Source organism: Bos grunniens, chromosome 28, assembly GCF_055505025.1.
Source record: "Bos grunniens cultivar Pamir isolate PY7600 chromosome 28, Bosgru_T2T1.0, whole genome shotgun sequence".
NCBI lineage: Eukaryota > Metazoa > Chordata > Mammalia > Artiodactyla > Bovidae > Bos > Bos grunniens.
In genome coordinates this window covers 42881950-42894933 of record NC_141192.1, presented here as the reverse complement: position 1 = coordinate 42894933, position 12984 = coordinate 42881950, and the positions used below count along the sequence as shown (strand labels likewise).

The window sequence follows — 12984 nt, the reverse complement described above, 5'->3', positions numbered from 1 at the left end:
CTAGTCAAGGCTATGGTTTTTCCAGTCATCATGTATGGATGTGAGAGTTGGACTGTGAAGAAAGCTGAGTGCTGAAGAATTGATGCTTTTGAACTGTGGTGTTGGAGAAGACTGTTGAGAGTCCCTTGGACTGCAAGGAGATCCAACCAGTCCATTCTGAAGGAGATCTGTCCTGGATGTTCATTTGAAGGACTGATGTTGAAGCTGAAACTCCAATACTTTGGCCACCTCATGCGAAGAGTTGACTCATTAGAAAAGACTCTGATGCTGGTAAGGATTGGGGGCAGGAGGAGAAGGGGACAACCGAGGATGAGATGGCTGGATGGCATCACTGACTCGATGGACATGAGTTTGGGTGAACTCCGGGAGTTGGTGATGGACAGGGAGGCCTGGAATGCTGTGATTCATGGGGTCGCAAAGAGTCGGACACGACTGAATGACTGAACTGAACTGAACTGACTATGCATAAAACTTTGTTTTTCCTCAGGGTTCCTTTCTACAACCTCCTATTGTTTGCAAAATCTTGGCTCTCTGTGCACTAATACCAAACAGAAATACATAGACAGAGTTTGAAGGAAATGGAAAAGAGCAGCTATAGCTTTTCCGTGCACTGTCTCACATCTTGTCTTCAAGAAGCTTCTTCCTAGCCTGGGAAACATTTTCTATGTATTTCTTCCTCATCCCCTGGAAAGCCACCGGGATGTATTTTAAAGTGGATGCATTTAAGAGTTGAGTGGTTCCTTTTACAATTTAGAATGTCCCTTCTTGGGACTTTTTGGCATTGTTGAATATGAAGTGACTGGGGAGGAAGGTGTGCCAGCTTTTATCCATCAAGGCGACAACTCTACTGGCCTCAAGGATGCTGGATTGGAGCCCATCCTCCTGAGCCTTTCTCAGCTGAAGGTTGAAGCTAGAAGAGTGCATCTTGGCTCTCATGTACCCGCAAGCCTGCTGGTTTCCAAAATGTATTAATTCTCACAAAGTGGCGCATTCAAGGAGCTTGTGGGCAGGTGTGGAAGCACTGCTTGAAATCTTACTGCAGATTTTCACAGACTTGCTCTCCACCCTCAGGGAACTTACAGTGTGAAAAGTGAGGCAAGAAGGCCACTGAACAAGCCAATAAACTACATAATTACAAATTGTGATGCCTGCGGACTTGTAACAGGTGCTTTGTCTGAGAATAGGAATAATCTGCTTTTAAAGTTGGGGAGGGATCTGATATGCAAGATGAGAGATGGAGGTGGAGAAGATTCAGGAAGGCAACATATGTGTGAAGAGTATTCAGGGGGAGGAAAGTGTGTCAACCAGGGTTAGGAGGCGATGTAGTTTATGGGTAAAAGCAACTGGTGAGGTGGTTCCTCGCTTTAGAATCCATGACCCCACTTGCATGGCATCTGAGTACTTGGAAATCTCATAATTTTTTATTTCCATTTACCACCAATTTCCAATATAACAGAATGAGGTGTTAATTATTGAATATCTTTAAAGAACTATCTGATCCTTGTAATTATTTATGTAACTAGGATGGACCTATCTTGGGGTCATCTTCAAACTGACCCCTTCATTCCCCATTCCCGATTCTGATGAATATCCAGCCTCTGTCCTTTTTCTGTTCCTAAAAGCACTGGTAAAGACCCATTTTAACCATCTCCTATTTCTCCTCTCATCATTCTACCATAATAAATTATCCCCTCATCTTTATTGCACATTACTAGTTCAAAGTTTGGGGAGCATTGGATAAAATGGGTTTGAAACTTGACTTTATCATGTAGCTTGAGTGATTTGGGAAAAATAATCTCTCTGAGGTTCAATTTTCCCATCTGTAAAATAAGTATTTTCAGTTCAGTTCAGTTCAGTTGCTCAGTCATGTCAGACTCTTTGCAACCCCATGGACTGCAGCACACCAGGCCTCCCTGTCCACCACCAACTCCTGGAGTTTACTCAAACTCATGTCCATTGAGTCGGTGATGCCATCCAATCATCTCATCCTCTGTCGTCCCCTTCTCCTCCAGCCTTCAATCTTTCACAGCTTCAGAGTCTTTTCCAATGAGTCAGCTCTTCCCATAAGGTAGCCAAAGCATTGGAGTTTCAGCTTCAACATCAGTTCTTCCAGTGAACATTCAGGACTGATATCCTTTAGGATGGACTGGTTGGATCTCCTTGCAGTCTAAGGGACTCTCAAGAATCTTCTCCAACACCACAGTTCAAAAGCATCAATTCTTCGGTGCTCAGCTTTCTTTATAGTCCAACTCTCACATCCATACATGATGACTGGAAAAACCATAGCCTTGATTAGATGGACCTTTGTTGGCAAAGTAATGTCTCTTATGCTGTCTAGGTTGGTCATAACTTTTCTTCCAAGGAGTAAGCATCTTTTAATTTCATGGCTGCAGTCACCATCTGCAGTGATTTTGGAGCCCCCCAAAATAAATTCTGTCACTATTTCCACTGTTTCTCTATCTATTTCCCATGAAGTGATGGGACCAGATGCCATGATCTTAGTTTTCTGAATGTTGAGCTTTAAGCCAACTTTTTCACTCTCCTTTTTCACTTTCATCAAGAGGCATTTTAGTTCCTCTTCATTTTCTGCCATCAGGGTGGTGTCATCTGCAAATCTGAGGTTATTGATATTTCTCCCAGCAATCTTGATTCCAGCTTGTGCTTCATCCAGCCCAGCATTTCTCATGATGTTCTGCATATAAATTAAGTAAGCATGGTGACAATATACAGCCTTGACATACTCCTTTTCCTTTTGGAACCAGTCTGTTGTTCCAAAGTTATAAAATAAGTATTATAGCTTACTGTATAAGATCATTGCTATAATTGGATCAGATAATGCATACAAATGGCATAGCATATATTAAATGCTCAATAAATGTTGAACAAAGGAAATAAGTCAGTTATGTAATCCAAATACATCCAGATGTCTTACAACCTCTTCCAGTCATCCTAGAAATGAAAAAGGCAGAAATATTAATTCATCAAGATGGAGGAAGCCTGCCAGGCATGAGAAGCTGGACATTTCCAAGTTTTGTTGCTAGGTGTTCTGAGCTGCCGTCATCTTGCCAAAAAAGACCTATTACTTCTGCCACCCTCATATGAGTGCCAAGGGCTGAGTGTCCTTCTGATTGGCCCAGTGTTTTCCTGCACCCAGTGCTGTTTTTTATCCATAGCCTCAGAGGCAAGGAGTTAGGAGAGCCTGAGCCCTGAGTCAGGGTACCCAGGACTCCCAATCAGAAGATTAAGTCTGAGCAAAGCTTTGAGTCCACCTCAAAGACAGAGTGCTTATCCAAGAATTCCCAGCCATACAGGAATCAGCCCAGTGCTCCACAGCTGAATACATATGTGAGGCTCCTTAGGATATATATTCTGAGCTAGAATACATTTTCATGATCTAACAGTAGAAATTAATAGTTTTAATCAATGGATACACAAAAGTATTGCAACATATCCTGAAGTACAATGGAATACTATTCAGTGATTAAAAAGTAAGGAAGTACTGGGGAACAAGATGGCAGAGGAGTAGGTGGACATGGAGTCTGTCTCTCTCCATGGATACATCAGGAATACACCTTCAGACACAGAAGATCTTGCAGAACACCAGCTGAGAGCGGGCAGGAGTACCTGATCACTGGAGAAGAATATATAGAACCATGCAAAACTCGAGATCAAGCCCTGAGTCTTTGGAGTGGGAGCACTGACTCAAAGAACCTAAGCTACCAGAGAACTAACCCTAGGGAGTATCAAATAATGAGAACCCACACAAAGGAAACCACTTGAATACAAGACCCGGCATCACTCAACCACCAGTAGCACCCTGTGGAGGACACCTCATCCAAGCAACAAACAAAACAAAAATACAAGCCAAATCATCAGCAGACAGGATTAGCAGCTCACTCAGCCTTGCCCATGAGAGGAAAAACAAACAAACAAACAAAAACAACTAAGCACAAATCTCACCATATACGAAGCTTACACAAACCACTCGATCAACCCTAGGAGGGCAGAAACCAAAAGGAAGAAAGAATTCAACCTTGAAGCCTGGGAAAAGGGTACCTCAAACACAGTAAGTTTAAAAAAATAATGAAAAGGCAGAGAAATACTACACATATAAAGGAAAAAACTAGAAACACAGAAGTTCAAATAAATGAAGAGGAAATAGGCAAACTACTTGAAAAAGAATTCAGAATCATGATAGTAAAGATGAGCAAAAACCTTGAAAACAGAATGGAGAAAATGCAAGAATCAATTAACAAAGACCTAAAAGAATTAAAGAATAAATATACAGAAAAAACAACACAATTACTGAAATTAAAAATACTCTAGAAGGAATTAATAATAGAATATCTGAAGCAGAAAAACAAATCTGTGACCTGGAAGATAAAATGGTGGAAACAACTTTTAAAGAGCAGAATAAAGTAAAAAGAATGAAAAGAACTGAGGATAGTCTCAGAGACTTCTGGGACAACATCAAACACACCAACATTCAAATTATATGGGTCCCAGAAGAAGAAAAGAAAAAGAAAGGGTATGAGAAAAATTTTGAAGAGATTATAGTTGAAAATTTCCCCAACATGGAAAAGGAAATTGTTGGGAAGCCCAGTACAAAATAGCCGGTTAGAGGAAGTCCTTGGGAAAATGGCGAAGGGCCAGAAATACCCCGGCTTGGTGTACTTGGGCAGAAAAACATCTCCTGCCTTTGGTTATGCCCAGCACCAAGATTTAATAATAAATATTAAGGATGTTGCTTGAGAAAACGGGTTATGGGGTAAGCACATGGGTCACTTAGAGCGCACTGTCCTTGAAATATTTTTACTAATTAGGTGTTAACCCCATACGCGCTCTGCTGACTGTATACTCTAAGCTCTTTGTTCCTACTTCTATAAAAAGGCTTGACTGCAGAAATAAACTTGTCAGTCCTTGCAAGAGACTGTCCGAGTGTCATTCTTTCAGGTTCGTCGCTTCCAAGTCCTGGGGAGAAAATCCTCAACAAGTGGCGCCACGAACAGGGACTTGAAAGGAAGGCTGAACAAAGCGACGAGCCCCTGCAGAAAGAGGTAAGCAGGATGGGACAACATAGCAGTAAAATTCCTTTCATTTCTATAATGCATCATTTTTTGAAACAAAACGGTGTTAATGTTTCAAGAGATCAGTTGAATGACTGCTATCATATACTACTGGAACATAATCCATGGTTCCGGGAGAAGGGGACGCTTGATCTTGATGTATGGAAAAGGGTTAAGAACAATGTTTTGCGAGCATATCGGCAGGGAGTTCGCATTCCTCCTCAATGGTGGGTTACCTGGTCACTCATATGGGCTGTCATAGAACAAATTGAAGGACATAATGTTGATTTGGAGATAGAGACTGTTGGGTCTTTGCATGAATACGAGCTTAATGAATAAGACATGCAAGGTGCTTTGAAATGCAAGAATGTCATGCTCAATCAAACACAAACCCTAGAAAAACAACTTGAGGCTGTATCTATTAAGGATGTGCCAAAACCGAAACCGCTTAAGGCGGAAGTCATTTCGTTCAGCGGACAGCCCAAATCTGAGGCTTTTCTTTCTGCTGCGTCTGTAACTGCAGTCGCTAACCTTGCTCGTATTAACCGCTTCACTCCTCCTCGGGAGATACCTGCTTGTGCTTTCGCTTTCCCAATACAATTTGATCAACCCGTCCAGGGTCAAAATTCTTGGGCCAGTGTAGATTTTAGCATGTTGTCTAGCTTTAAGAAAGCATGTACTTTGTATGGACCTACTTCTCCTTACTGTATAGAATTTCTCAGAGGATGGGCTGACCATTGGATGCCATATGATTTTTTCAAGTAGCAAAGATGGTTTTAAATCCTCAACAATTACTACAGTGGCAAATGTGGGTTAGTGATGAGGCCCGACAGCTGATGATTGACCAGCAATCTCGTGGTAACCCTGCCAATTTAACTTATGATATACTGACTGGAACATGGACTATGGCCGATGTAATGGCGCAATTAGCTAATATTACCCCTGAGATGTTGCATTTCATTAAAGAAACTGCCTGCAGGGCGTGGGCAAAGGTTGATGGTTCATTTGTTAAGATTATTCAAGGACATGAGGAGGAATATTCTCAATTTATAGGAAAATTAAAGGATGCAGTTGAGAAATCTATTAAGGATGTGACTTTACAAAATATTATTTTAAAACAACTTGCTTTTGAAAATGCTAATGAGGAATGTTGATCCGTGCTCAGACCAATTCGAGAGACTGGCTCTCTTATGGAATATTTGAAAGCATGTAGGGACAACGGATCTATGTCCCAAAGAGCAAAATTGGCAGCATTGGAAACCTTTAATATACAGAAAGCTGCTAATGCCAAATGTTTTAACTGTGGGAAGCCCGGCCATATGAAAAAACAATGTCGCATGCTAACACAGGCCGGAAAAAATACTACTACTTCTAATAAGAAGAGACCCCCAGGAGTATGTCCAAGATGTAAAAAGGGGTTCCATTGGCTGAATGAATGTCATTCTAAATTTGATAAGGATGGAAACACTTTGAACCCCGGTGCACAACAAAAACAACAGGGAAACTGATAAAGGGGTCATCCTCTAGCCCCACTACAAAAGGAGGACCTAGCGTTATGATGCTACAAGCAGCTACATCTAAGAGTGCTTGCATTGATATACCTAGTTCTTATGATATGGAACTAATAGAATTATACAACCCCCACAAAATTCCCACTGGATATTATGGCCTGATTCCACCCGGGACAGTGGGACTGATTTTGGGACGTAGTAGCTGCACAATGAGAGGTTTAGTGGTATTGACTGGTGTTGTGGATGAAGATTATGAAGGGGAAATACATGTTATGGTAAATGTTGTGAAAATGGGAAATGTATACTTACAAAAAGGGAAACGTTTTGCACAATTATTACTTTTGCCATATGTCAAACCAATGAAGGCATCTGATAAAATTCGGCAGGGAGGCTTTGGCAGTACCAACCTTACTGCTGCACTATCCACCTTATTAAAGGAACATCAGAAACCCATGCTTACTTTACGCATATGGGGAAAAAATTTCACAGGCATGTTAGATACTAGAGCTGACATTTCAATCATTAGAGCTGCAGAATGGCCCCCTTGATTGGAATAAGGTTGTGGCTCCTTCTAGACTATTAGGAGTGGGTGAAGCTGATGCCACAAAAACTTTTGTCAGTGCATCCTATTTCCAAGTGTATGGCCCGGATCAAATTGTAGCTTATCTTAAACCATATATTACTAATATGCCTATCAATTTATGGGGACGGGATTTTCTTCAACAAACGAAAGCCACAATTTCTTTAAATGAACATTTTTAATGGAGGCCATTGAGTTAACACCGCTGCCTCTCAATTGGGAATTTGATACCCCAGTATGGACACCTCAATGGCCCCTAACTAAAGAAAAATTGGCAGCTCTTACGCAATTAGTAAATGAACAATTACAAAAAGCTCATATAGAACCTTCATTTTCCCCGTGGAATTCCCCTGTTTTTGTAATAAAAAAGAAATCAGGAAAATGGCGAATGTTGATAGATTTAAGAATTGTTAGTAATACCATGTTACCTATGGGGCCCTTACAACCCGGATTGCCCTCCCCTTCTATGGTACCAAAAGGATGGTCTGTAGTTATTATTGACTTACAAGACTGCTTTTTTACTATACCTCTGCACTCTAAAGATAGAAAACGTTTTGCCTTTTCAGTTCCTTCTATAAATCACATGGCTTCTGTTAAAAGATTTCAATGGAAGGTGCTACCTCAGAGAATGATGAACTCTCCTACCATTTGCCAATATCTCATATCTGTTTTATTACAACCCATTAGAGATAAGTATCCTACTGCATTTATAATTCATTACATGGATGATATACTTCTTTCTATGGAATCTGAACTCTGTTTGCAACAGTTATATAATGAAGTTACTACTACTCTTCAAAATCATGGCCTGCTTGTTACACCAGATAAAATTCAGTGGAAAGCACCCTTCAATTATTTAGGACATGTTATGGAAGAATCTAAAATCAAACCTCAAAAAACTCAAATTTCTGTGCAGTCTCTACACATGCGGAATGATTTTCAAAAATTGCTAGGAGATATTAATTGGCTGCGGCCATCTGTTGGCATCCCCACCTATGCCTTACAAAATCTATTTAAAATTTTAGAGGGATCCCCTGACCCTAATAGCCCTAGGCAGCTAACAAAAGAGGCCAAAGAAGAACTGGCCTTAGTGGAGAAACGCATTCAACAATCTTTTTCAACTTGGCTAGATTATGATCAACCAGTTTCTTTATATATATTCCCCACTGAACATTCGCCCACTGCAATTATAGCTCAGCATAGCCCAATAGAATGGGTATATTTACACACTAAACAGTCTAAAAAAATTGTATCATATATTGAGAAAATAGGGCACTTAATTGTGTCAGGAAGAAGCTGTATACAAACTTTGACTGGATTTGATCCATATGCAATACATGTTCCCTTGACAAAAAAGGAATTGCAAATTGCCTTACAGTATAACTTGACTATGCAAATGGCATTAAGTGATTTTCAAAATGTTATCTCATTTCATTTGCCGAAAGGAAAATTATGGGACTTTCTACAATGTACTAAATTCATTGTAACTAATATCATTGCATCCCAGCCTATTTCCAATGCACCCACCTGTTTCATTGTTGGCAACAAGAAAGGCATAGCAGGGATTGTCGGCCCTGATATCAAAGAGAAATTACCCACTACCTATTCTTCAGTACAAAGAGTTGAGTTGTATGCTTTATATGCTCTTTTGTCACTTCAACCATTATCCTTCAACGTATATACTGATTCCAAATACCTTGCTTCCCTTTTTCCTGATTTTGTTACTGCCTTTTTATACAACCTAGATGAAGAATTATATACTCTCTTTTCACAGACTCAAGCTTTAATTCGCTCACGTATGGAACCTTCCTTTATTGCACATATACGTGCTCATTCAGGTTTACCTGGCCCTCTAGTTGCAGGAAATGATGCCCTTGACAGGCTCATACCTCCCATTTTTACGTCTGCCAGTGACGAACATGCTAATCTTCATACCAATGCTAACAGATTGCACTCTAAATACTATATTCCTCTCACTGAAGCGCGGCGTATTATTAAAACCTGTGATGTCTGTGCCCCTCTGCACTTACAAACTACGATTTCAGGAGTTAATCCCCGGGGGCAACAGCCTAACTCCCTTTGGCAATCTGATTTCACTCACTGCTCCTTAAGAAAGTTTTCTTTGCTCTTTGTCTCAGTTGATACATTTTCAGGCTTTATCTAGGCAGTACCTGTCTCTTCAGAATCCAGTAAACATGCCATTTCCACACTCTTACTCACCTTCCCCGTTATGGGGATTCCTTCTGTCTTGAAAACAGACAATGGACCTGCATTCACCTCGCATTAGTTTCATTCATTTTTATCAGAATGGAACATAACACACATTACAGGAATACCCTATAATCCTCAGGGTCAAGCCATTATTGAAAGAGCCCACCGCACCCTAAAAACTCATTTATTAAAACAGAAAGGGGGAATATGGAAGAGGAGACACACTTCTTATCCCATGAACCCTCAATTACTATTATCTTTAACTCTTTATTCCCTGAGTTTTTTAACCTTAACAAAAAATAATTCTGATACTTGTGCAGATAGACATTTTGCAGAAGACAAAAACAGCAAATTAGAAATCAATACACCAATATGGCATAAGCAATTTAATCAGTGGCTGCCAGGAATCTTATGACTCCTAGGCAAGGGTTATGGTCTTGTCATTGCAGATGGAGAGGAAATCTGGGTTCCCCTTCGCCATGTCCGTTACCAAGAGGGACCCCAAGACCGGACTCCCTCGGGAAGTGACGAAGTTGACGCAAAGGGTCTTGTCAATGACCCTGGAGGAGCCAATGAGGAAACACCATTGTCTGAATCCTTACCCGACATGGGCTCAAGTGAAAAACATGACTCATCAAGCTGAGCAGACACTGAAGAGTACTGGAACTCCTATGACTCCAGATAAGCTGTTTCTGGCAATGTTAGCTGTTCTTTCCTGTTCCTCTGGGGTAAGTGCAAAATATGTTTATTGGGCATACATACCCAACCCACCACTTCTCTCCATAGTGGATTGGGTAGATAAAGCCTCTATGATCTTTACTAATGACAGCATGCATTTTCCAAGTCCCTGGTCCACAAAGCGACCAATTCATGAAGAAGATGAGGGAAAGCCAATCAATATTTCCATGGGATTCAAAACCTTGCCTATCTGTTTCGGATCTCATCCCCTTTGAGTGACTATCTTCCCACAGTGGTGGGCATACTCTGCCAACAATGGGACTGCTTTGCATCTGGGAATGTTTACTACGGTATCTTTCTTACTTAATGGCTCCGAGTGACATTATCCAGGCCAGAAAGCCAACTATTCGAACTCGCTTTTTCAACCAGAGGAACCTTCATGTCATACTGTATCTTGGAGAAGAAAACAGGAGATACAACCGTTACATTGGTCTGATTGTCGAGGCCAATTTAGGAAAATTTCTATATTTCAGCAAAATCATACTAATCATACATTTAAATTTGTTGACTGGGGACCTCACGGTTTGTTTGTAAACTGTTCTGAAGAGCAGGAGGAACATCATAATTGCTCCTGGTTAATAGATCAAGCATTGGAGGCTTTCATAAAACTAAGACAAGTTTCTGGACTGATAAGGACATATTGCTGAATTGGTATAATGGGGGCTTATCACCCCCACAACCCAGGATTGTTGTCCCCATTGTGGGGCCAGAGCAATGGCACATTTGGAAAATTTCAGCAGCCTTAGAGCACTTTGCTAGTGTTTATGGGACTATGGTGTGTTTCGTCCTTCTAATTATACCTTCCTATACAATAGTACTGGCTATATTCAATTGTGTGTTCACCTTCCATACTTGTTTATTGTAGGGCATTTTTATATTGACTTATCGGCCAAGATTGTCAATTGTACTGCATATGCATTGTATACCTGCCTTAATCACATCATTTCATATCACAATGCTAGCATTGCGCTAGTTAAACAAAGATCTGAGTTATGGCTTCCTGTAAACTTAACTGAGCCTTGGACTGATTCTGTATTTCTTTCTGTATTGTTGAAAACTGGACTTAGGCGATCTAAGCGCATCATTGGGTGGATTATTGCAAGCATCTTAAGCCTTATCTCCATTGTGACTGTAGGAACTTTGTCCGGTATGGCTTTACATAATTCTATACAAAGTCATGATTTTATCACTGCTTGGCACAAAGACTCTCATCATCTTTGGACTCGACAAGCTCAAATAGATCAGCAATTACAAACACGAATTAATGAGTTACAAACTGTGGTTATCCACTTAGGAGATCAAGTGCAGCAACTGACTTTCCAAACACGTATACGTCGTCAATGGAATTTTACTTCTTTTTGTCTGACTGACATGCCCTATAATAGCACTGAATACCCTTGGGATAAAGTTAAAGCGCATTTGCAGGATCTCACAGATAACTCAAGTTTAGACATCAATTTGTTGAAACAACAAGTTGCTAATTTTCAAGTTAAGGTACCTAAGGAATTGTACAGCACTCAATTTCACGATACTTTAACCAAAACCCTATCATCTCTAGACCCTAGAGCTTGGTTTTCAGGAAGTAACATTTTTATATATGTATTAATTACCCTGCTTTTTCTGTCATTGCTTATAGGATTCAAATGTCTTTACTCAAGACTCCATGCCTCCCACAATGGAGTCCAACTAGCAGCTGCCGTGCTTAAATTAAAAACAAAAGGAGGATATGTTGGGAAGCCCAGTACAAAATAGCTGGTTGGAAGAAGTCCTTGGGAAAATGGCGAAGGGCCAGAAATACCCCAGCTTGGTGTGCTCAGGCAGAAAAACATCTCCTGCCTTTGGTTATGCCCAGCGCCAAGATTTAATAATAAATATTAAGGATGTTGCTTGAGAAAACGGGTTATGGGATAAGCACATGGGTCACTTAGAACGCGCTGTCCGTGAAATATTTTCACTGATTAGGTGTTAACCCCGTACGCGCTCTGCTGGCTGTATGCTCTAAGCTCTTTGTTCCTACTTCTATAAAAAGGCTTGATTGCAGAAATAAACTTGTGAGTCCTTGCAAGAGACTGTCCAAGTGTCATTCTTTCAGGTTCATTGCTTCCAAGTCCTGGGGAGAAAATCCCCAACAGAAATAGTCAATCAAGTTCAAGAGGCACAAAGAGTCCCATACAGGATAAACACAAGGAGAAACATGCTAAGACACATACAAATCAAACTAACAAAGACTAAACACAAAGAAGGAATATTAAAAGTGGCAAGGGAAAAGCAACAAGTAACATGCAAGGGAAAACCCATACCTATAACAGCTGATCTTTCAGCAGAAACTCTGTCAGCCAGAAGGGAATGGCAGGATATATTTAAAATACTGAAAGGGAAAAAAAATCTACAACCAAGATTAATGTGCCCAGCAAAGATCTCACTCAAAATTGATAGAGAAATCAAAAGCTTTTCAGACATACAAATGTTAAGAGAATTCAGTACCACCAAACCAGCTTTAGAACACATGTTAAACAGACTTATATAGTCAAGAAATACAAGAGAAGAAAAAAGATCTACAAAACCAGCTGCAAACAATTAAGAAAATGGCAATAGGAACATATATATCAAAAATTGCTTTAAATGTAAATGGATTAAATGCTCCAACCAAAAGTCACAGACTGGCTGAATGGATACAAAAACAAGACCCATATATATGCTGTCTACAAGAAACCCACTTCAGACCACAAGACACATGTAGACTGAAAGTGAGAGCATGGAAAAATATATTCCATGCAAATGGGAAGCAAAAGAAAGCTGGAGTAGAAATCCTCATATCAGACAAAAGAGACCTTAAAATAAAGAATATTACAAGAGATAAGGAAGGACACTACATAAT

At 40.2% G+C, this 12984-nt stretch overlaps 1 pseudogene across 1 annotated transcript; it reads left to right on the top strand.

The window, feature by feature from the left end:
• The first annotated feature begins 4680 nt into the window (after positions 1 to 4680).
• LOC147343215 (endogenous retrovirus group K member 25 Env polyprotein-like) lies at positions 4681 to 12171 on the top strand (annotated as a pseudogene). The gene has a single exon (XR_015156590.1). The product of XR_015156590.1 is annotated as an endogenous retrovirus group K member 25 Env polyprotein-like (transcript).
• The last annotated feature ends 813 nt before the right edge of the window (positions 12172 to 12984 follow it).